The sequence below is a fragment of the Hyperolius riggenbachi genome, chromosome 2, assembly GCF_040937935.1.
Source record: "Hyperolius riggenbachi isolate aHypRig1 chromosome 2, aHypRig1.pri, whole genome shotgun sequence".
Taxonomy (NCBI): Eukaryota; Metazoa; Chordata; class Amphibia; order Anura; family Hyperoliidae; genus Hyperolius; species Hyperolius riggenbachi.
The window spans coordinates 374,244,895-374,268,507 of record NC_090647.1 but is presented as its reverse complement, the minus strand read 5'-3'; positions in this window follow the sequence as shown (position 1 = coordinate 374,268,507).

The window sequence follows — 23,613 nt, the reverse complement described above, 5'->3', positions numbered from 1 at the left end:
AATTAGGTTAAAGAGGCACTTAAAGAAAACCGGAACTGAAAATTAAAAGTCAAAATAAGCATACACAAGTCATACTTACCTTCCATGTAGTCTACTCCTCAGTGTCTTTCTCCTGTCCCACGTCTTGTTTGTTCACTGTGATCAAGGGAATTTTCCGTCCTCCATTTTGAAAATGGCCATTACCACATAACAGCTTTCTGGTCAGCACAAAGTTAAACTGTAGCATCGCCCACTTGAGCCATAGGGAAACATGGACATTACCTGGTACATCAGTTTTCCTCTCAGCTATAACTGACAGCAACTGATATTTTACTGACAGCAACTGACATATTTCAGATCTGACAAAATATTGTCAGAACTGGAAGGGATTTTTGGCAAAAGAAAAGGGTGAGCTTCTGAGAGGAACTGATGGCAAGGTAACTATGCAATGTCCATTTGAAGTTACCTCATGTGTTTATTTTAAATATTTTTACTCAGTACAGGTTCTCTTTAAGCTTAACAAAAAAAAAATAGTTTTACTCATCTGGGGCTTCTATCAACACCCTGCAGCAGTCCTGTGCCCTCGCAGTCATTTGTGGATCCTCCTGTCCCTCTGCCAGATTTTTGATTTGCCGACAGGCCTGGCGACATGCAATGTTCTTTGCATTCCCATCTGCAATAGCACTATTGCAGACGGGAAGTCGAAGAAGTAGATGTGTGGCCTGTCGGCTGACAACAGAACTAGCTGGTGGCATGGGACAGGAGGATCCGTGAGTGACTGCAAGGGCACGGGGTGGTTACAGGGGGCTGGTAGAAGCCCCAGGTGAGTAAAACTGTTTTTTTTTTTGTTAGGCTTAAAGAGGAACTCCAGTGAACATTTTTACTGTTGGCAGGTGATGTAGCTGCTGCATGTTTTTTTGGCAGTTGGAAACAGCTGTAAACAGCTATTTCCCAAAATGCAGCAAGGTTCACAGACAGGAAACTGCCAAGAGTACGTAATATTCTTGTTTCTTGTGGGAGGGGTTTCACCACAATATCAGTCATGCAGCGCCCCCTGATGGTCTGTTTGTAAAAGGGAATAGATTTCTCATGTAAAAGGGGGTATCAGCTACTGATTGGGATAAAGTTCAATTCTTGGTCGGAATAAGCAGGGTGGCCTCTTAGATGACAGGTTGTATTTGCACTGAAGTGCAGGAAGCGCAGGATGTTCTCAAATTGTGACCTGGACATGGCAGCAGAGAACATGGGCATGTGATTGATGGGTGACTCAGGGGGTGATTGTTTACATCTGTTCTGCCATCTAATCACCCACTGATCACCCATCAATCACCCCCTGTCACCACCTGTCACTGCTACCCATCAGATCAGACCCTAATCTGCCCCTTGGGCACCCGCCCACACCCTCAGAATGCCCTCAAACCCCAGCCCTGATCACCTCGCCAGTGCATTGCTTGCATCTATTTCAAGCAAAGTAGAACTCCAGCCTGCTCCCTCACATATCCATGTTGATCCAGAGGAAGGCAAAAAAACCCTTACAAGGCATGGTCCAATTAGCCCCAAAAGGGAAAAATTCCTTACCAACTCCAGATGGCAATCAGATAAAATCCCTGGATCAACATCATTAGGCATTACCTAGTAATTGTAGCCATGGATGTCTTTCAACACAAAGAAAGCATCTAAGCCCCCTTTAAATGCAGGTATAGAGTTTGCCATAACGACTTCCTGTGGCAATGCATTCCACATCTTAATCACTCTTACTGTAAAGAACCCTTTCCTAAATTAATGGCTAAAACGTTTTTCCTCCATGCGCAGATCATGTCCTCTAGTCCTTTGAGAAGGCCTAGGGACAAAAAACTCATCTGCCAAGTTATTATATTGCCCTCTGATGTATTTATACATGTTAATTAGATCTCCTCTAAGGCGTCTTTTCTCTAGACTAAATAAACCCAGTTTATCTAACTTTTCTTGGTAAGCAAGACCTTCCATCCCAAGTATCAATTTTGTTGCTCGTCTCTGCACCTGCTCTAAAACTGCAATATCTTTTTTGTAATGTGGTGCCCAGAACAGAATTCCATATTCCAGATGTGGTCTTACCAGATAGTTAAACAGGGGCAATATCAGGGGGTGATTAGAGGGGAAAATAGATGCAATCAATGCACTGGGGAGGTGATCGGAAGGGGGTCTGAGGGGGATGTGAGGGTTTAGCCAAGTGATCAGGAGCCCACACGGGGCAAATTAGGGCCTGATCTGATGGGTAGGTGTGCTAGGGGCTGACAGGTGGTGACAGGAGGTGATTGATGGGTGTCTCAAGGTGTGATTAGAGGGGGAAATAGATGCAAGCAATGCACTGGCGAGGTGATCAGGGCTGGGGTTTGAGGGCATTCTGAGGGTGTGGGCGGGTGCCCAAGGGGCAGATTAGGGTCTGATCTGATGGGTAGCAGTGACAGGTGGTGACAGGGGGTGATTGATGGGTGATCAGTGGGTGATTAGATGGCAGAACAGATGTAAACAATGCACTTTGGAAGTGATCTGAGCATGGGTCTTTGGGCGATCTGATGGTGTGGGTGGGTGATCAGATGCCCGTAAGATGCAGGTTAGCGTCTGATCTGATAGGTGGCAGTGACAGGTGGTGATTGACGGGAGATTGACGGGTGATTGACAGGTGATTGACAGGTGATTACAGGGGAGGATAGATGTATACAGTACAGGCGGGGGGGGGGGGGGTCTGGCAGGGGTCTGGGGAGGATCTGAGAGTGTGGGGGGGGGTGATCAGGAGCCCCCAGGAGGCAGTTTAGGACCAAATAAAAAAAATAGTGCTGACAGATAGTGACAGGGAGTGATTGATGGGTGATTAGGGGGGTGATTGGGTGTAAACAGGGGTCTGAGGGGTGGGCAGGGGGGGGTCTGAGGGGTGCTGTGGGCGAGCAGAGGGAAGGGGGGGCAGATCAGTGTGCTTGGGTGCTTACCTGCATGGCTGCAGCCTGCCCTGGTGGTCTCTCGATCACTGGGACCACCAGGACAGGAGGCAGCCTGTATAATACGCTTTGTATATATTACAAAGCATATTATACGCTTTACTTGCGGCGATCCGGTAGCTAGTAACCCGCCGGCGCTTCTGAACGGCCGGCAGGTTATTACGCAAGGGGGGCGGAGCTGATCGCGTCACGACGCGATTGCCGCATAACCACGCTGCCCCCCGCTGCCGATGGGTGTATTGCGGTCAGCTGTGGGCGGTCGGCAAGTGGTTAATGGTCAGACAAGAAACCAGTGAAAATTATTTCATAATTTCCATTAAGGCAGGAATAGAAGACCTTGGGTTGGACAAAAATAACAGCATGTCATCCGCAAAAAGGTTTTGCTTATGCTGAGTGCCTGCTATTTGGAAACCTTGGACCTTATCTGCATTCCTAATTATTTGGGCTAATGGTTCCATTGCTATAATAAATAGAATCAGAGAAAGAGGGCACCCTTGACGAGTGCCTCTTTCAATTGAGAAGCTAAGGGATAGATAGCCTGCATAGTGTATTTTGGCCGTGGGGGAGGAGTAGAGGGCCTGAAGCGTATCAAACGCTTTGTAGATATCTAGATTTAAGCATACGCCTGGAATTTTCCTGTAACGTAGACTCTCGAAAACCTGGATAGCTCTGTAGACTGCATCTGGGGCCTGACGCCCCGGAACAAAGCCCACTTGATCCTTGTGGATTAACTGTGGAAGGAGCCTATTAATCCGAGTAGCTAAAATTTTACTTAGAAGCTTTATATCCACATTAAGCAGTGAAATAGGGCGGAAATTACTGACTTCTATCGGCTCTGTTTCTGATGTAGGAAGCATGGCTATATTGGCTTGCTCTTATTGTATTTGTTGTACATTTGGGATAGAAGAGGGGCTATTATTGGAGCAAACTTTTTGTAAAAAAAGTTGAGCAGCCATCTGGCCCCGAGGATTTTGCGCTTTTAAGAGATGTTATAGCTTCAAGAACTTCCTCAGATGTAATGTTAGCATTCAAGTGTTCTATATCTGCTACATAAGGGGATGGGAGCTGGATTGAGTCAAAGTATGCCTCTAGATGAGCACTATTTATCGCTCCACCCGATTTGTATAACTTCTGAAGGAAGCTCTGGAAGTATTGGACTATCTTGTATGGGCTCGTAGTGGGGGGCGAAGAGGGGCCTTTTACTCGTAAGGTGGGAGGTTTATACTTGCGATTTTTCAATTTATTGGCTAAGAGAGTATGGGGTTTATTAGCCCATCTATATAGTTACATAGTTACATAGTTATATTGGTTGAAAAAAGACATACGTCCATCGAGTTCAACCAGTACAAAGTAGAACTCCAGCCTGCTCCCTCACATATCCATGTTGATCCAGAGGAAGGCAAAAAAACCCTTACAAGGCATGGTCCAATTAGCCCCAAAAGGGAAAAATTCCTTACCAACTCCAGATGGCAATCAGATAAAATCCCTGGATCAACATCATTAGGCATTACCTAGTAATTGTAGCCATGGATGTCTTTCAACACAAAGAAAGCATCTAAGCCCCCTTTAAATGCAGGTATAGAGTTTGCCATAACGACTTCCTGTGGCAATGCATTCCACATCTTAATCACTCTTACTGTAAAGAACCCTTTCCTAAATTAATGGCTAAAACGTTTTTCCTCCATGCGCAGATCATGTCCTCTAGTCCTTTGAGAAGGCCTAGGGACAAAAAACTCATCTGCCAAGTTATTATATTGCCCTCTGATGTATTTATACATGTTAATTAGATCTCCTCTAAGGCGTCTTTTCTCTAGACTAAATAAACCCAGTTTATCTAACTTTTCTTGGTAAGCAAGACCTTCCATCCCAAGTATCAATTTTGTTGCTCGTCTCTGCACCTGCTCTAAAACTGCAATATCTTTTTTGTAATGTGGTGCCCAGAACAGAATTCCATATTCCAGATGTGGTCTTACCAGATAGTTAAACAGGGGCAATATTATGCTAGCATCTCGAGTTTTTATTTCCCTTTTAATGCATCCCAAAATTTTGTTAGCTTTAGCTGCAGCGGCTTGGCATTGAGTATGATTATTTAACTTGTTGTCGATGAGTACTCCTAAGTCCTTCTCCAAGTTTGATGTCCCCAACTGTATCCCATTTATTTTGTATGGTGCTAGACCATTGGTACGACCAAAATGCATGACTTTACATTTTTCAACATTGAATTTCATCTGCTATTTATGTGCCCATATAGCCATCCTATCCAGATCCTGTTGCAATATGACACTATCTTCCTGAAAGTTGATGATTCTGCACAATTTTGTATCATCTGCAAAAATAGCAACCTTGCTCACTACTGCATCTACTAGGTCATTAATAAATAAATTGAAGAGCACTGGACCCAGTACAGACCCCTGTGGGACCCCACTGCTAACAGTCTCCCATTTTGAGTACGATCCATTGACCACAACTCTTTGTTTTCTGTCCATTAGCCAGTTCCCTATCCATGCACACAGACTCTCCCCGAGTCCTTGCATCCTCAACTTTTGCACCAGACTTTTGTGGGGAACAGTGTCGAAGGCCTTTGCAAAGTCCAAGTATATCACATCTACAGCATTCCCAATATCCATATTAGCATTCACTACCTCATAAAAGCTGAGCATGTTAGTCAAACAGGACCTGTCTTTAGTAAACCCATGTTGATGCTGAGAAATAAGATTATTTTCTACTATGAAGTCATGTATAGTATCTCTTAGTAACCCCTCAAATAGTTTTCATACAACTGATGTTAAGCTTACAGGTCTATAATTTCCTGGATCTGATTTTTAGTAAACATTTTTGTTTGTTAGTTAGTTTGTTGTTAGTAAACATTATAGTAAACATTTTTGCGCCACCTGAGTTGTTTTTCAACTTCTTCGCTTAACCCATTCAGGTTCCGTCGTTTTCACGTGAGAAATGTTCACCTCCCATTCATTAGCCTATAACTTTATCACTACTTATCACAATGAACTGATCTATATCTTGTTTTTTCCGCCACCAATTAGGCTTTCTTTGGGGGGTACATTTTGCTAAGAGCCACTTTACTGTAAATGCATTTTAACAGGAAGAATAAGAAAAAAATGGAAAAATTCATTTTTTCTCAGTTTTCAGCCATTATAGTTTTAAAATAATGCATGCCTCCATAATTAAAACTCACGTATTGTATTTGCCCATATGTCCCGGTTATTACACCGTTGTATGGCGACAATATGTTATTTGGAAATAAAGGTGCATTTTTTCCGTTTTGCATCTATCACTATTTACAAGTTTAAAATAAAAAAAATATAGAAATATTTCATCTTTACATTGATATTTAAAAAGTTTAGACCCTTAGGTAAATATTTACTTTTTTTTTTTATTGTAATTTTTTTTTTTTTTATAGTAAACATTTTATTTGGGTAGTTTTGGGAGGGTGGGAGGTAAACAATAGGTTTGTAATGTAAATGTGTGTTGATTTTCATTTTTTTTTATTTTCAGTTGTAGTATTACTTTTTGGCCACAAGATGGCGGCCATGAGTTTGTTTACATGACGTCACTCTAAGCGTAACACACGCTTAGCATGACGCATCGGGGAGGGAACAGCCAGAAAAGGCACAGCTTCCGAGAGAAGCTGTCGCTTTTTCAGCGGGGGAGAGGAATCAGTGATCGGGCACCGTAGTCCGATTCACTGATTGCCTGGCTAACGAACCGCGGGCCGGGAGCGCGCGTGCAAGTGGCCGCGGGAGCGCGCGGTAGCGCGCATGGTTCCTGGATGTAGTTTCTACGTCCAGGAACCAAAATAGGTTAATAAGGAGTCTAACTGTAATCATAGTCTATCTCTGGTCAGCTTCGAGGCAACGGATGGAGAGGTTTTCCAGGCTTGTTCAGCTTCCTCACATTTTTTAGTTAGGTCTGTAAGGTTTTGGTGTTTCTTATTCTTGAGATAGGAAGCGTAGCTAATTATTCTCCCTCTAACCGTTACCGTCAAGGCCTCCCAGAGAGATACCACAGAAGTGACCGAACCTCTATTGGTTTCCAAATAGTCAATGAGAAATGAATGTATCTTTTCTAGACAATCTTGTCTAGTGAGCAAGGAGTTGTTAAGTCTCCATTTAAAATCTCTGTTTCTGGAGATCAAGGAATTAAGTCTCATTTTAATGACAAATTTGAGTAGCTCATATTAAATCCATCTGGGATGTAACTTCTACATTACATTGCATTACATCCATCTGGGACTTTTTACGGCTGTGATCCCTTTTATGCATTTTCAGGAAGACTTTTAGTCGTGTTCAAGTTGGCACAGTTTGCATTATGTATATTATCAGAGTGCAAAAACTAGCTAGACAACCATTTTTTTTATTATATTAACATGGCATTTAATATAATCTTTCGAAGAATGGAGAGAAAATTAAGTATAACTGTATGACCTATAATTATCAGACAGAAAACAAAACTACGATAACAAACTCTAACAAAGACATGAACAATTTATGTACTACTGCTGACCTTGATAGACCAAACACAACCTGCATTCCTGACAAGGTTATCTCTTCAACAAAAAAGCACAAAGACTTGAAAAATCTCCTGTGTCCTCTCTAATGATATGTCTTTTCACTGGTTTTATCAAGAATCATTTGCTTTGAAAGGTGCCTCATAGTTTTGAAAGCGGGTTTTGTAATAAAAACACTTAATAAGTTAAATACTGTAAATGGACACATTTTAGAAATCATAATCAAACGTTGCTTTGTGCTTTGATTTTTTTCGTGTCAAGTAGGTTTTATTAGGTTTGTTTTGAAAATGTTATCCAGATATACACTGTAGAGAGTGCATTTGGAAAAACATGGTCCATTATTACACTATGATGTGAACATGCCCATGCTCATAATTGTATGGGCAATACATTCACATCCAGCAATGCAGTGCATAGCAATGTTCATCAATCATCATCAAGGAACCACTACTATCCCTACAGCCTACACCCCAGTTAAAAGCCAGGGTCTTTGTTACAAAAGAATGCATTCTCTTGCGTAATCACATACACCGTGCAGAAGTGAATACTGGGGTACCTCTGCACTGTCTATGTGACTATGCAAGAGAATGTATTCTTTTGTAACAAAGCTACCAGCTTTTAACATAGCTCTAGGGATAGCAGTGGTGCCTGGACGCTTGTTTTCTATGAAAGTATTTGCAGGAAAGAACATTTGCATGCGAGTCTGCAAAGGGTTAATTGATTTTGTGTTTTGATGGCCACACCTCCTTTAGCACCTCCCTTATGATTTATCTTACTGTCCTAACTTGAGGTATTGAGCCTGGATCTGTGTTTTTTTTTACTTGCATACATCAAATAAGGGGCGCCTGGAAAAAAGGGAGTGGGGTATGGCCGAAATTGTATTATATTGTCTATAACCATATTTTATCGTTTCTTCATGTAATAAAATCTGAAAATATCGTCCATAACAATGAAAACAAAAATATATGTACAATTTTAATAGCTATAGTATAACATTGGTAAATATTACTGATATTTTAATACAACTGAACCTAACCCTACTCTCACACAGAACCCTCCCTCTACCTATCCCTAACACTTAGACCCCCCCCCCCCGGTGATGCCTAACCCTAAGACTTCCCTGGTGGTGCCTAACCCTAAGACTCCCCTGGTGGTGCCTAACCCTAAGACCCCCCTGGTGGTGCCTAAGACTCCCCTAGTAGTGCCTAACCCTAAAACTCACCTGCTGATGCCTAACCATAAAATCCCCTTCCTGATGCCTAACCCTAAAACCCCCTTTCTCTGCTGCAAATAACGTTAATACAAAAAAAAGATATTTAACAAAATTATAACTCTCACAACAAATTGCTATGAAAAGTTAAAACGATAATTTACAAATAATCAAAACCAAAAAAAATTATCTAAAAAGTTAAACCAATAATTTACAAATTATCAAAAAGAAATTTTTTAGGCGCCCTAATTTCTTCTTTTATACAAAAGAGAAGGGAGCGCTCTGAGATTCCCAGTAGTATGAAATAGATAGCAGTAGGACAGGTCTCACCTGGTATTTGTGTGGCTGGCACAACGTACTCAGCCGCGGTGAGCTTATGTCCCTCTTAGCCAGCCGGGGACCGGGCTCTCCGTATTGATAGGGCGGAAGTGACGTCGCTGGTCCCAGTCCTCTTTACGTGTGTTGCTATGGGAACTAAGACGCTTGCTCTAACTCACGCTGGAAAGCGTAGTGAGCGGTGTCTAGTTCTCCACAGTGGGCGGGTGTTAAGCAGGGAGCACGGGTCGCATAAGTGCAATATAGCACAGACACATAGGGAGCTTGGAAAGGTAAAAATATTTAATGAAAGGACAACGTGTTTCGCGGAGGAACACCCTCCGCTTTTTCAAGTCATACATTTACAATTAAAAAGCACAACCCTTTATATAATATACATGGTCATTTGATCATTACAATACAACCAATCGGCTTTGCATGGGAGGAGACTTAAAATGGTCCTAATGATCCTAATAGACATTGCATTACCCTATAACCCTTACTAGAGGGGTAAGAAAACTCTTTAGAAGTTATACATATATTAAGATTATGGAAAAATAATTTTTAAACACCCAATGTTTATGCATATACGAACCTCATCATGTACAGTTAAAGTGGTCTCACCAGATATTCTACAAGATATTACATAGTTCCAACGGACTAATAATTTAGAAAGGGAAATTGCAAAGACCACAAATTACCCCAATACATGATCAATTTCATTGGACACAAAATCCGATTGGCATATAGCCATAGATTGCACAAACATGTACGTGGACTCATACATACACTTATGTATATGCACAAACACACATGCGCCAATACACGCCTGCGCATTACTATCTCTACTCAGTGCGAATGTAAATACACACACTCCAAGAGAAGATAGAATAAAGAAACAAAAGTACATAGTTACATAGTTATTTTGGTTGAAAAAAGACATACGTCCATCGAGTTCAACCAGTATAAAGTACAACACCAGCCTGCTCCCTCACATATCCCTGTTGATCCAAAGGAAGGCGAAAAAACCCTTACAAGGCATGGTCCAATTAGCCCCTAAAGGGAAAAATTTCTTCCCGACTCCGGGAATATCACCATTATTATAAGGTCGGTTGTAGATGACTCATTTCCTCCAAACATGGTTGGGATGGTCCACTTGTTCTATAATAGTGGCCCTCAGTACATCGAAGTTCCTATTGTGCACCAAATTAAAAAATACATTTTTTGGACTTGGAGATTAGAGTTGACCCGGACAGTGCCAATATTAGTACGGTGAATTATTTTAAACCCACTGATAGGAATGGGTATCTTGACTATAATAGTGCCCACCACAAACCGTGGCTAAAAAATGTGCCATTTGGCCAATTTAAGCGATTGCGCCGGAATTGCACTAATAACGATGATTTTGACCATCAATCGACAGTACTGAAAACGAGATTTTTGGAAAAACACTATCCTATCCCTCTGGTAGAGTCTGCTTTGAAGAGAGCCTCTGTTCTCTCACATCAAGACTGCTTATTGTCCAAGGAGCCCAAAAAAAGAAAGAATTTAGAAATAGCCAATTCAATTACTAATCGTTTACCAATCATTATTAATTTTTCTGGACAGGCTGGAGAATGTAAAGATATTATTATTAGCACCAAGTAGATTGCCTTCTGTGGATCCATTGAGTACAGTTACTACCTATAATGAGAATCGGGTAAAATTGGGATGTTACTCATGTAAGTCTAAACGTTGCCTCTGTTGTAAAACTATTGATGATGGCGCTGTTACTTTCCAAACTAATGGTTCTATACAATACCCTATAAAAAGTAATGTAAATTGCCAGAGTACATATGTAATTTATTTGTTAACCTGCCCATGTAATTTGGCCTATGTGGGCCGCACTACTCAAAAATTCCAAACTAGACTAAATAAACATAGATCGAATGTTACCAAGGGGGAGCCTAAACATGGGGTGTCTAACCATTGTAATTTGGTGCACAATAGGAACTTCGATGTACTGAGGGCCATAGATGCAGTAGTGAGCAATGTTGCTATTTTTGCAGATGATACAAAATTGTGCAGAATCATCAACTCTCAGGAAGATAGTGTCATATTGCAACAAGATCTGGATAGGATGGCTATATGGGCACATACATGGCAGATGAAATTCAATGTTGACAAATGTAAAGTCATGCATTTTGGACGTACTAATGATCTAGCACCATACAAAATAAATGGGATACAGTTGGGGACATCAAACTTGGAGAAGGACTTAGGAGTACTCATTGACAACAAGTTAAATAATCGTACTCAATGCCAAGCAGCTGCAGCTAAAGCTAACAAAATTTTGGGATGCATTAAAAGGGAAATAAAAACTCGAGATGCTAGCATAATATTGCCCCTGTTTAACTCTCTAGTAAGGCCACATCTGGAATATGGAATTCAGTTCTGGGCACCACATTACAAAAAAGATATTGCAGTTTTAGAGCAGGTGCAGAGACGAGCAACAAAATTGATACGTGGGATGGAAGGTCTCACTTATCAAGAAGGGTTAGATAAACTGGGTTTATCTCACATCCAGAAAACCCACCAACACTGCCTCCATACTGAATGCTAAATTCGAAACATACAAGCAATAGAACACAGCAATACATGCATGCAGCTACATTTGAGTCATCAGCAGGTGCTCGTCAGCCAATCAGGATGCACTGTCACACACCCCTTACCTGCCACACCACATCTAGCAGCCATTAGCATTCAGGTGGGAGGCCTCAGTTGGATGCAAATCGCAAGATTGCGTCGCTAGCAGGACCGCCCCGTGCAGGCATCCCTCCCACAGGGGTCCCTCCCCAACCGCCCACCTGTCCGCCATGTCCTAGAGCTGAAAGAAAACGTTTAAAAACACACGATTGGTTCGCACGATGGCCAGGGGCCCCGGATCTCTCTCACTGGCCGGGGCCCCAAGGCCAATGCGCGATACCTGGAGGGGAGTGCAGGTGGGCCTGGACCTCTCACACCCAGGCTCTGGACCTCTCACATCCAGAAAACCCACCAACACTGCCTCCATACTGAATGCTAAATTCAACACACACAAGCAATAGAACACAGCAATACATGCATGCAGCTACATTTGAGTCGTCAGCAGGTGCTCGTCAGCCAATCAGGATGCACTGTCACACACCCCTTACCTGCCACACCACATCTAGCAGCCATTAGCATTCAGGTGGGAGGCCTCAGTTGGATGCAAATCGCAAGATTGCGTCGCTAGCAGGACCGCCCCGTGCAGGCATCCCTCCCACAGGGGTCCCTCCCCAACCGCCCACCTGTCCGCCATGTCCTAGAGCTGAAAGAAAACGTTTAAAAACACACGATTGGTTCGCACGACGGCCAGGGGCCCCGGACCTCTCTCACTGGCCGGGGCCCCAAGGCCAATGCGCGATACCTGGAGGGGAGTGCAGGTGGGCCTGGACCTCTCACACCCAGGCTCTGGACCTCTCACATCCAGAAAACCCACCAACACTGCCTCCATACTGATAGCTAAATTCGACACACACAAGCAATAGAACACAGCAATACATGCATGCAGCTACATTTGAGTCGTCAGCAGGTGCTCGTCAGCCAATCAGGATGCACTGTCACACACCCCTTACCTGCCACACCACATCTAGCAGCCATTAGCATTCAGGTGGGAGGCCTCAGTTGGACGCAAATCGCAAGATTGCGTCGCTAGCAGGACCGCCCCATGCAGGCATCCCTCCCACAGGGGTCCCTCCCCAACCGCCCACCTGTCCGCCATGTCCTAGAGCTGAAAGAAAACGTTTAAAATTACACCATTGGTTCGCACGACAAATGCTAATGGCTGCTAGATGTGGTGTGGCAGGTAAGGGGTGTGTGACAGTGCATCCTGATTGGCTGACGAGCACCTGCTGACGACTCAAATGTAGCTGCATGCATGTATTGCTGTGTTCTATTGCTTGTGTGTGTCGAATTTAGCATTCAGTATGGAGGCAGTGTTGGTGGGTTTTCTGGATGTAAGAGGTCCAGAGCCTGGGTGTGAGAGGTCCAGGCCCACCTGCACTCCCCTCCAGGTATCGCGCATTGGCCTTGGGGCCCCGGCCAGTGAGAGAGGTCCGGGGCCCCTGGCCATCGTGCGAACTAATCGTGTGTTTTTAAACGTTTTCTTTCAGCTCTAGGACATGGCGGACAGGTGGGCGGTTGGGGAGGGACCCCTGTGGGAGGGATGCCTGCACGGGGCGGTCCTGCTAGCGACGCAATCTTGTGATTTGCGTCCAACTGAGGCCTCCCACCTGAATGCTAATGGCTGCTAGATGTGGTGTGGCAGGCAAGGGGTGTGTGACAGTGCATCCTGATTGGCTGACGAGCACCTGCTGACGACTCAAATGTAGCTGCATGCATGTATTGCTGTGTTCTATTGCTTGTGTGTGTCGAATTTAGCTATCAGTATGGAGGCAGTGTTGGTGGGTTTTCTGGATGTGAGAGGTCCAGAGCCTGGGTGTGAGAGGTCCAGGCCCACCTGCACTCCCCTCCAGGTATCGCGCATTGGCCTTGGGGCCCCGGCCAGTGAGAGAGGTCCGGGGCACCTGGCCGTCGTGCGAACCAATCGTGTGTTTTTAAACGTTTTCTTTCAGCTCTAGGACATGGTGGACAGGTGGGCGGTTGGGGAGGGACCCCTGTGGGAGGGATGCCTGCACGGGGCGGTCCTGCTAGCGACGCAATCTTGCGATTTGCGTCCAACTGAGGCCTCCCACCTGAATGCTAATGGCTGCTAGATGTGGTGTGGCAGGTAAGGGGTGTGTGACAGTGCATCCTGATTGGCTGACGAGCACCTGCTGACGACTCAAATGTAGCTGCATGCATGTATTGCTGTGTTCTATTGCTTGTGTGTGTCGAATTTAGCATTCAGTATGGAGGCAGTGTTGGTGGGTTTTCTGGATGTGAGAGGTCCAGAGCCTGGGTGTGAGAGGTCCAGGCCCACCTGCACTCCCCTCCAGGTATCGCGCATTGGCCTTGGGGCCCCGGCCAGTGAGAGAGGTCCGGGGCCCCTGGCCGTCGTGCGAACCAATCGTGTGTTTTTAAACGTTTTCTTTCAGCTCTAGGACATGGCGGACAGGTGGGCGGTTGGGGAGGGACCCCTGTGGGAGGGATGCCTGCACGGGGCGGTCCTGCTAGCGATGCAATCTTGCGATTTGCGTCCAACTGAGGCCTCCCACCTGAATGCTAATGGCTGCTAGATGTGGTGTGGCAGGTAAGGGGTGTGTGACAGTGCATCCTGATTGGCTGACGAGCACCTGCTGACGACTCAAATGTAGCTGCATGCATGTATTGCTGTGTTCTATTGCTTGTGTGTGTCGAATTTAGCATTCAGTATGGAGGCAGTGTTGGTGGGTTTTCTGGATGTGAGAGGTCCAGAGCCTGGGTGTGAGAGGTCCAGGCCCACCTGCACTCCCCTCCAGGTATCGCGCATTGGCCTTGGGGCCCTGGCCAGTGAGAGAGGTCCGGGGCCCCTGGCTGTCATGCGAACCAATCGTGTGTTTTTAAACGTTTTCTTTTAGCTCTAGGACATGGCGGACAGGTGGGCGGTTGGGGCGGGACCCCTGTGGGAGGGATGCCTGCACGGGGCGGTCCTGCTAGCGACGCAATCTTGCGATTTGCGTCCAACTGAGGCCTCCCACCTGAATGCTAATGGCTGCTAGATGTGATGTGGCAGGTAAGGGGTGTGTGACAGTGCATCCTGATTGGCTGACGAGCACCTGCTGACGACTCAAATGTAGCTGCATGCATGTATTGCTGTGTTCTATTGCTTGTGTGTGTCGAATTTAGCATTCAGTATGGAGGCAGTGTTGGTGGGTTTTCTGGATGTGAGAGGTCCAGAGCCTGGGTGTGAGAGGTCCAGGCCCACCTGCACTCCCCTCCAGGTATCGCGCATTGGCCTTGGGGCCCCGGCCAGTGAGAGAGGTCCGGGGCCCCTGGCCATCGTGCGAACCAATCGTGTGTTTTTAAACGTTTGCTTTCAGCTCTAGGACATGGCGGACAGGTGGGCGGTTGGGGAGGGACCCCTGTGGGAGGGATGCCTGCACGGGGCGGTCCTGCTAGCGATGCAATCTTGCGATTTGCGTCCAACTGAGGCCTCCCACCTGAATGCTAATGGCTGCTAGATGTGGTGTGGCAGGTAAGGGGTGTGTGACAGTGCATCCTGATTGGCTGACGAGCACCTGCTGACGACTCAAATGTAGCTGCATGCATGTATTGCTGTGTTCTATTGCTTGTGTGTGTCGAATTTAGCATTCAGTATGGAGGCAGTGTTGGTGGGTTTTCTGGATGTGAGAGGTCCAGAGCCTGGGTGTGAGAGGTCCAGGCCCACCTGCACTCCCCTCCAGGTATCGCGCATTGGCCTTGGGGCCCCGGCCAGTGAGAGAGGTCCGGGGCCCCTGGCCGTCGTGCGAACCAATCGTGTGTTTTTAAACGTTTCTTTCAGCTCTAGGACATGGCGGACAGGTGGGCGGTTGGGGAGGGACCCCTGTGGGAGGGATGCCTGCACGGGGCGGTCCTGCTAGCGACGCAATCTTGCGATTTGCGTCCAACTGAGGCCTCCCACCTGAATGCTAATGGCTGCTAGATGTGGTGTGGCAGGTAAGGGGTGTGTGACAGTGCATCCTGATTGGCTGACGAGCACCTGCTGACGACTCAAATGTAGCTGCATGCATGTATTGCTGTGTTCTATTGCTTGTGTGTGTCGAATTTAGCATTCAGTATGGAGGCAGTGTTGGTGGGTTTTCTGGATGTGAGAGGTCCAGAGCCTGGGTGTGAGAGGTCCAGGCCCACCTGCACTCCCCTCCAGGTATCGCGCATTGGCCTTGGGGCCCTGGCCAGTGAGAGAGGTCCGGGGCCCCTGGCTGTCATGCGAACCAATCGTGTGTTTTTAAACGTTTTCTTTTAGCTCTAGGACATGGCGGACAGGTGGGCGGTTGGGGAGGGACCCCTGTGGGAGGGATGCCTGCACGGGGCGGTCCTGCTAGCGACGCAATCTTGCGATTTGCGTCCAACTGAGGCCTCCCACCTGAATGCTAATGGCTGCTAGATGTGATGTGGCAGGTAAGGGGTGTGTGACAGTGCATCCTGATTGGCTGACGAGCACCTGCTGACGACTCAAATGTAGCTGCATGCATGTATTGCTGTGTTCTATTGCTTGTGTGTGTCGAATTTAGCATTCAGTATGGAGGCAGTGTTGGTGGGTTTTCTGGATGTGAGAGGTCCAGAGCCTGGGTGTGAGAGGTCCAGGCCCACTTGCACTCCCCTCCAGGTATCGCGCATTGGCCTTGGGGCCCCGGCCAGTGAGAGAGGTCCGGGGCCCCTGGCCATCGTGCGAACCAATCGTGTGTTTTTAAACGTTTGCTTTCAGCTCTAGGACATGGCGGACAGGTGGGCGGTTGGGGAGGGACCCCTGTGGGAGGGATGCCTGCACGGGGCGGTCCTGCTAGCGACGCAATCTTGCGATTTGCGTCCAACTGAGGCCTCCCACCTGAATGCTAATGGCTGCTAGATGTGGTGTGGCAGGTAAGGGGTGTGTGACAGTGCATCCTGATTGGCTGACGAGCACCTGCTGACGACTCAAATGTAGCTGCATGCATGTATTGCTGTGTTCTATTGCTTGTGTGTGTCGAATTTAGCATTCAATATGGAGGCAGTGTTGGTGGGTTTTCTGGATGTGAGAGGTCCAGAGCCTGGGTGTGAGAGGTCCAGGCCCACCTGCACTCCCCTCCAGGTATCGCGCATTGGCCTTGGGGCCCTGGCCAGTGAGAGAGGTCCGGGGCCCCTGGCCGTCGTGCGAACCAATCGTGTGTTTTTAAACGTTTTCTTTCAGCTCTAGGACATGGCGGACAGGTGGGCGGTTGGGGAGGGACCCCTGTGGGAGGGATGCCTGCACGGGGCGGTCCTGCTAGCGATGCAATCTTGCGATTTGCGTCCAACTGAGGCCTCCCACCTGAATGCTAATGGCTGCTAGATGTGGTGTGGCAGGTAAGGGGTGTGTGACAGTGCATCCTGATTGGCTGACGAGCACCTGCTGACGACTCAAATGTAGCTGCATGCATGTATTGCTGTGTTCTATTGCTTGTGTGTGTCGAATTTAGCATTCAGTATGGAGGCAGTGTTGGTGGGTTTTCTGGATGTGAGAGGTCCAGAGCCTGGGTGTGAGAGGTCCGGGCCTACCTGCACTCCCCTCCAGGTATCGCGCATTGGCCTTGGGGCCCCGGCCAGTGAGAGAGGTCCGGGGCCCCTGGCCGTCGTGCGAACCAATCGTGTGTTTTCAAACGTTTTCTTTCAGCTCTAGGACATGGCGGACAGGTGGGCGGTTGGGGAGGGACCCCTGTGGGAGGGATGCCTGCACGGGGCGGTCCTGCTAGCGACGCAATCTTTTGATTTGCGTCCAACTGAGGCCTCCCACCTGAATGCTAATGGCTGCTAGATGTGGTGTGGCAGGTAAGGGGTGTGTGACAGTGCATCCTGATTGGCTGACGAGCACCTGCTGACGACTCAAATGTAGCTGCATGCATGTATTGCTGTGTTCTATTGCTTGTGTGTGTCGAATTTAGCATTCAGTATGGAGGCAGTGTTGGTGGGTTTTCTGGATGTGAGAGGTCCAGAGCCTGGGTGTGAGAGGTCCAGGCCCACCTGCACTCCCCTCCAGGTATCGCGCATTGGCCTTGGGGCCCCGGCCAGTGAGAGAGGTCCGGGGCCCCTGGCCGTCGTGCGAACCAATCATGTGTTTTTAAACGTTTTCTTTCAGCTCTAGGACATGGCGGACAGGTGGGCGGTTGGGGAGGGACCCCTGTGGGAGGGATGCCTGCACGGGGCGGTCCTGCTAGCGACGCAATCTTGCGATTTGCGTCCAACTGAGGCCTCCCACCTGAATGCTAATGGCTGCTAGATGTGGTGTGGCAGGTAAGGGGTGTGTGACAGTGCATCCTGATTGGCTGACGAGCACCTGCTGACGACTCAAATGTAGCTGCATGCATGTATTGCTGTGTTCTATTGCTTGTGTGTGTGTCGAATTTAGCATTCAGTATGGAGGCAGTGTTGGTGGGTTTTCTGGATGTGAGAGGTCCAGAGCCTGGGTGTGAGAGGTCCAGGCCCACCTGCACTCCCCTCCAGGTATCGCGCATTGGCCTTGGGGCCCCGGCCAGTGAGAGAGGTCCGGGGCCCCTGGCCGTCGTGCGAACCAATCATGTGTTTTTAAACGTTTTCTTTCAGCTCTAGGACATGGCGGACAGGTGGGCGGTTGGGGAGGGACCCCTGTGGGAGGGATGCCTGCACGGGGCGGTCCTGCTAGCGACGCAATCTTGCGATTTGCGTCCAACTGAGGCCTCCCACCTGAATGCTAATGGCTGCTAGATGTGGTGTGGCAGGTAAGGGGTGTGTGACAGTGCATCCTGATTGGCTGACGAGCACCTGCTGACGACTCAAATGTAGCTGCATGCATGTATTGCTGTGTTCTATTGCTTGTGTGTGTGTCGAATTTAGCATTAAGTATGGAGGCAGTGTTGGTGGGTTTTCTGGATGTGAGAGGTCCAGAGCCTGGGTGTGAGAGGTCCAGGCCCACCTGCACTCCCCTCCAGGTATCGCGCATTGGCCTTGGGGCCCCGGCCAGTGAGAGAGGTCCGGGGCCCCTGGCCGTCGTGCGAACCAATCCTGTGTTTTTAAGAATACTATCGCACCCAGTAATATAAGAAAAGTTAAAGAGAAGCCTCGAAGTATGTTCCCTGCAGTAGTGGGTAATTTTAGATGCCACGTGAAAAGATGTGGTTGTTGTCCTTTTATTCAACACAGAGTTCTATAAGTGATGGATGCCAACCAATGTGTATGCAAGATCAAGGATTTTATTACATGTGGGAGCGACCATGTTGTGTACGCACTGACTTGTGATTGCCCCAAAATATATGTAGGACGGACCTCTCGACCACTTAGACAAAGACTAGGTGAACATAAGCGCAACATTCTGGAGGGTGTTGAAAAACCCACTGTCCCCCGGCACTTTAAAGAGTACCATAATAGTTCAGTAGAAACATTGAGGATCATGGGTCTGGAAATGATCCCTAAGAATCTTCACCGAGGGGAAAGATTTAAGAAACTATGTGAAAGAGAGACCTTTTGGATTTTTAAGATAAATGCACTAAAACCAAATGGATTGAATGAGGGTTTAGAGGTCTCAACATATTTGTGATTGAATATGAACTGGTTATTTATATTGAAATAATAATAATCTTCCCCTTCTTTCTTCACAGCCATCCTAACCCCTTAGCAGATATAAACACTAGATGAGGGTGGTGAGTACATTATAAGTTAGAACTGTCCACAGCAGGTGAAAAAACAAAAAAGCCTATCATCCCTCTCCCCCGTTTTTATTTTTAAAAATATTAGGTTGCCACCAGTTTGGCAATCAGGACACGTTCTTCACTTTTGAATTTATTCCGGTCCCTCGCCCCCTCCCCCTTCTTTCAAGTTTTCATAGGTTGTGGATCTAACATCATACAACCTAGTCATGGGGACCCTTAGGGCCCGTTCACACTGCACGCGTTTCCAGCCGCGTTTTGGAAACGCATGCAGGTGGCCAAAACGCACGACATCAGACATTGCATAGAGTGCAATGTCTGATGTTCACACTGCATGCGTTCCGGACCTGTGCGGTCCGGGAACGCATGCTGCATGCAGATTTTGCAAAAACGCGTGGCTGTCCCATTCACTTTTCAGTGGATGGCCATGCGTTCGTACGCGTTGCGGTCCGCACGCGTTCCGCACGCATGGCCATCCGCATTTCTGATCTGAACGGGCCCTTACATATTACCATCCCTGGCGGGACACTTAATAGGCTCCCCTATATAGGAGACATATGGAGCTTACATTAACCCTTTACAGGATCTGGGGGTATACTCAATGCTGAATAACCAACATTTAAGCATATCAGTTCTGTGTATAAAACAGTAGATATGTTTATTGTCCATAGCTTTTACATTAATCTACTTATCCCACTTTTTTATCTCATATTTCATTTTTGGACTAACTACTGCCAGTCCTTGTACGCTAAATTAGTCATGTTTTGCATTTTCCTGTACCATCCAGGAGTTATGCATGGTAGGAACCAATGGCCTTTTAACCACCCTGGCGTTCTGATTAAATCGCCAGGGTGGCTGCGGGAGGGTTTTTTTTAAATAAAAAAAAAACTATTTCATGCAGCCAACTGAAAGTTGGCTGCATGAAAGCCCACTAGAGGGCGCTCCGGAGGCGATCTTCCGATCGCCTCCGGCGCCCAGAATAAACAAGGAAGGCCGCAATGAGCGGCCTTCCTTGTTTTGCTTATATCGTCGCCATAGCGACGAGCGGAGTGACGTCATCGACGTCAGCCGACGTCGTGACGTCAGCCGCCTCCGATCCAGCCCTTAGCGCTGGCCGGAACTTTTTGTTCCGGCTGCGCAGGGCTCAGGCGGCTAGGGGGGCCCTCTTTCGCCGCTGCTCGCGGCGAATCGCCGCAGAGCGGCGGCGATCAGGCAGCACACGCGGCTGGCAAAGTGCCGGCTGCGTGTGCTGCTTTTTATTTCATTAAAATCGGCCCAGCAGGGCCTGAGCGGCAGCCGCTGGCGGTGTTGGACGAGCTGAGCTCGTCCAGACCGCTCAGCTGGTTAATGGTCATTTCAGCACTATTCCCTTTATCCCCCCCCCCCCCCCCCCCGATTGTTCTCTTCCTCTCTGTAAACCATTCTTTTTATTAAGTGTTTTTTTAGTGATGCATTTATAGTATATAAGTTTTATTAATATTGGTTGTTATTATTTCATCCTAGTATCAATATTGTGAGAGTATTTTTAAATATATATATATATATATATATATATATATATATATATATATATATATATATATATGCATATTTGTTATTGTTTTAGGTTGCTTATTTTAAGGAACCTTATTTAGCATTTAGAGGAGAAAAAATTGCATGAGCCCATGGAAAAAAACTTTTATGTTATGATTGGTACACTTGAGTCATACTGTGAACCATCAGACCTTCATTTAAGTCCATGGTGGCTCTATTTTTAAACCATTCTCTGTCATTTTGTATTGAATTAAGATGATACAACTAAGTTAATTTGCTGAGACTGTTCACAGCGCGCTGTGAGCCAGCGCAATACGTTTTCCTTTTATTTTCAAAATTTTAACCTAGGCACAATATATGTTATGCTAAGTATATTTATTTTAACCACTTGCCGACCGCGCACTCATAACGCGCGCCGGCAAAGTGGCAGCTGCAGGACCAGCGACGCACATCTACGTCGCCGGCTGCAGGCTAATTAATCAAGAAACAGCCGCTCGCGCGAGCGGCTGCTTCCTGTCAATTCACAGCGGGAGGCTCCGTGAATAGCCTGCGGGCCGCCGATTGCGGCTCGCAGGCTAAATGTAAACAAAAGTGGAAATAATCCGGTTTGTTTACATTTGTACAACGCTGCTAACAGTAGCAGCGTTGTACTAGATCAGCGATCCCCTGCCAATCAGCGGACGGGGATCGCTGTCACATGACAGGCAGGAGCCTGTTAGAGGCTGCACAGGACAGATCCGTTCCTGTGCAGCCTCCGATCTCCGGGGAAGGGAGGGAGGAGAGGGAGAGGGGGAATCCTGCGGTGGAGGGGGCTTTGAGGTGCCCCCCCCACCAGCCACACGCAGGCAGGAGCGATCAGACCCCCCAGCACATCATCCCCCTAGTGGGGAAAAAAGGGGGGCGATCTGGTCGCTCTGCCTGGTGTTTGATCTGTGCTGGGGGCTGTAGAGCCCACCCAGCACAGATCAGCGAAATCAGCGCTGGTCCTTAAGGGGGGGGGGTAAAGGCTGGGTCATCAAGTGGTTAATGATCATTATTAATGTTATGCTAAGCGTAACACATTTTTTGTTACGCGGAGCTTTTAAAGCATTGGTGTGAACAAATTGTCCAGTTCTCATTAAAGTTTTTTCTATACAACCATTGTTTAGCTTACGTAGCCATGACAATGGCTGCGAGAGCTGATTAAATCCGTGTGCAGTGCGTATGGGCGTCATCTGACGAAGGCGCAGAGCGCCGAAACGCATAATGACGCCATACGCACGCTAACCAACAGCCACGCCCACACCCACTGCGAGGCGGCTTCCCCGGGTATCGGAGGACGCGCTGCTGGCCACAGCGCGTTGGAGCCAATCTGCATGCGAGTGTAGCGGTGGACTGTACCGCTGATAAGCGAACTGTTATTCTACATCTTGTAAGTAGAACTTTTAATTTGCGATTAAATTATACTTTGGTAATGCACGATGCATTTTCTTCTAGATTCAAATACCAGGTGAGACCTGTCCTACTGCTATCTATTTTATACTACTGGGAATCTCAGAGCGCTCCCTTCTCTTTTGTATGTTCGTTCTAGTGGACTTTAATGGGAGCAGCCGTGTGATTGTTGGGTGGCCAGACCGCACCTTGAGGGGCTCACTACCCCAGAACTTTTTCTCTAATTTCTTCTTTGGTGCCCAATAGCCGATATTTTGCATTAAAGTCCATGGGGCACCCAAATAGTCCATTAGCCCCAGGGGCCCTTTTCTCCTGATTCCTTTTAATTTACCCTTGTGGCCTGGGTATAACCCACTACGCTCCATCTTTTCCTTTGTCAGTGACCATTGTCAGCATGCGCACAGCTTATACTGGTGTGTGCATTGTGGAGATATATTGAGGTGCTGATGAGTAGGGAGTATTAGGGAGTACAGAAACATATTCTATCATTTTTATGTCTGCTGTATATCTTTCAGAGGTGGATGTCAGCCAGTATGGCTTGAAGATATTGGCAGCTAGCTTCATGGACTATTAATGTGATTGTGTGTGGGTGTCAATAGACAGACAAAAGGGAACCTCATTACCTTTTTCTGGCTGTCCAGAGGAACTGTACGCTGTGATCTTTTGTATTAACGTAGACAGCTGCCATTGTCTTCAGTGAATGGACCAGTCACCTTCAATAGGCAAGGAAGCGGCTCATTAGGCCACTAGCAGTCACTTTGATCTGCTGCCCCAGGTGTGATTGTCTGCGTCTGCCTACCGGCAATTACAGGCAAACTGCTACCTGTAACCAGAATGCCATCTTTTCATGTATGTGCTAAAATACACTTTAACCAAGGAAATAATGTGGAGGAAGCCTTTTGATGTCTGGTAGGATACAATCTCACCTATTGAATTCTGAAACCTTCAAGAAGCTAAAACAGGAACCCCTTTGAAGTTTGCATATCACAGGAAAGATTATAACAAGCGTTCGGTGATGTCACAAACGGGGAAACTGCATTAGTTCCTGGGGGCTGGACATTAAATGCCCCAGGGGACATTTCAGAATATAAAAAGCAGAGACAGGTACCTAGTGATCATCTTCTCTTGGAGGTAGCGCTTTAGCTAGAGATGATCGCGACTCCTGGTCGAAACGGCGTCCTCCCGTCAAACAACGTTCTAAGCTGGTAACGTTCTTTTTCCCCCCGTTTATTCTTACGCAAATATCTGTGTGTGTATTTTTGTAACTCTTAATTTTTTAACTTTTTTACTTTGTTTTTTGTAATCTTTTGT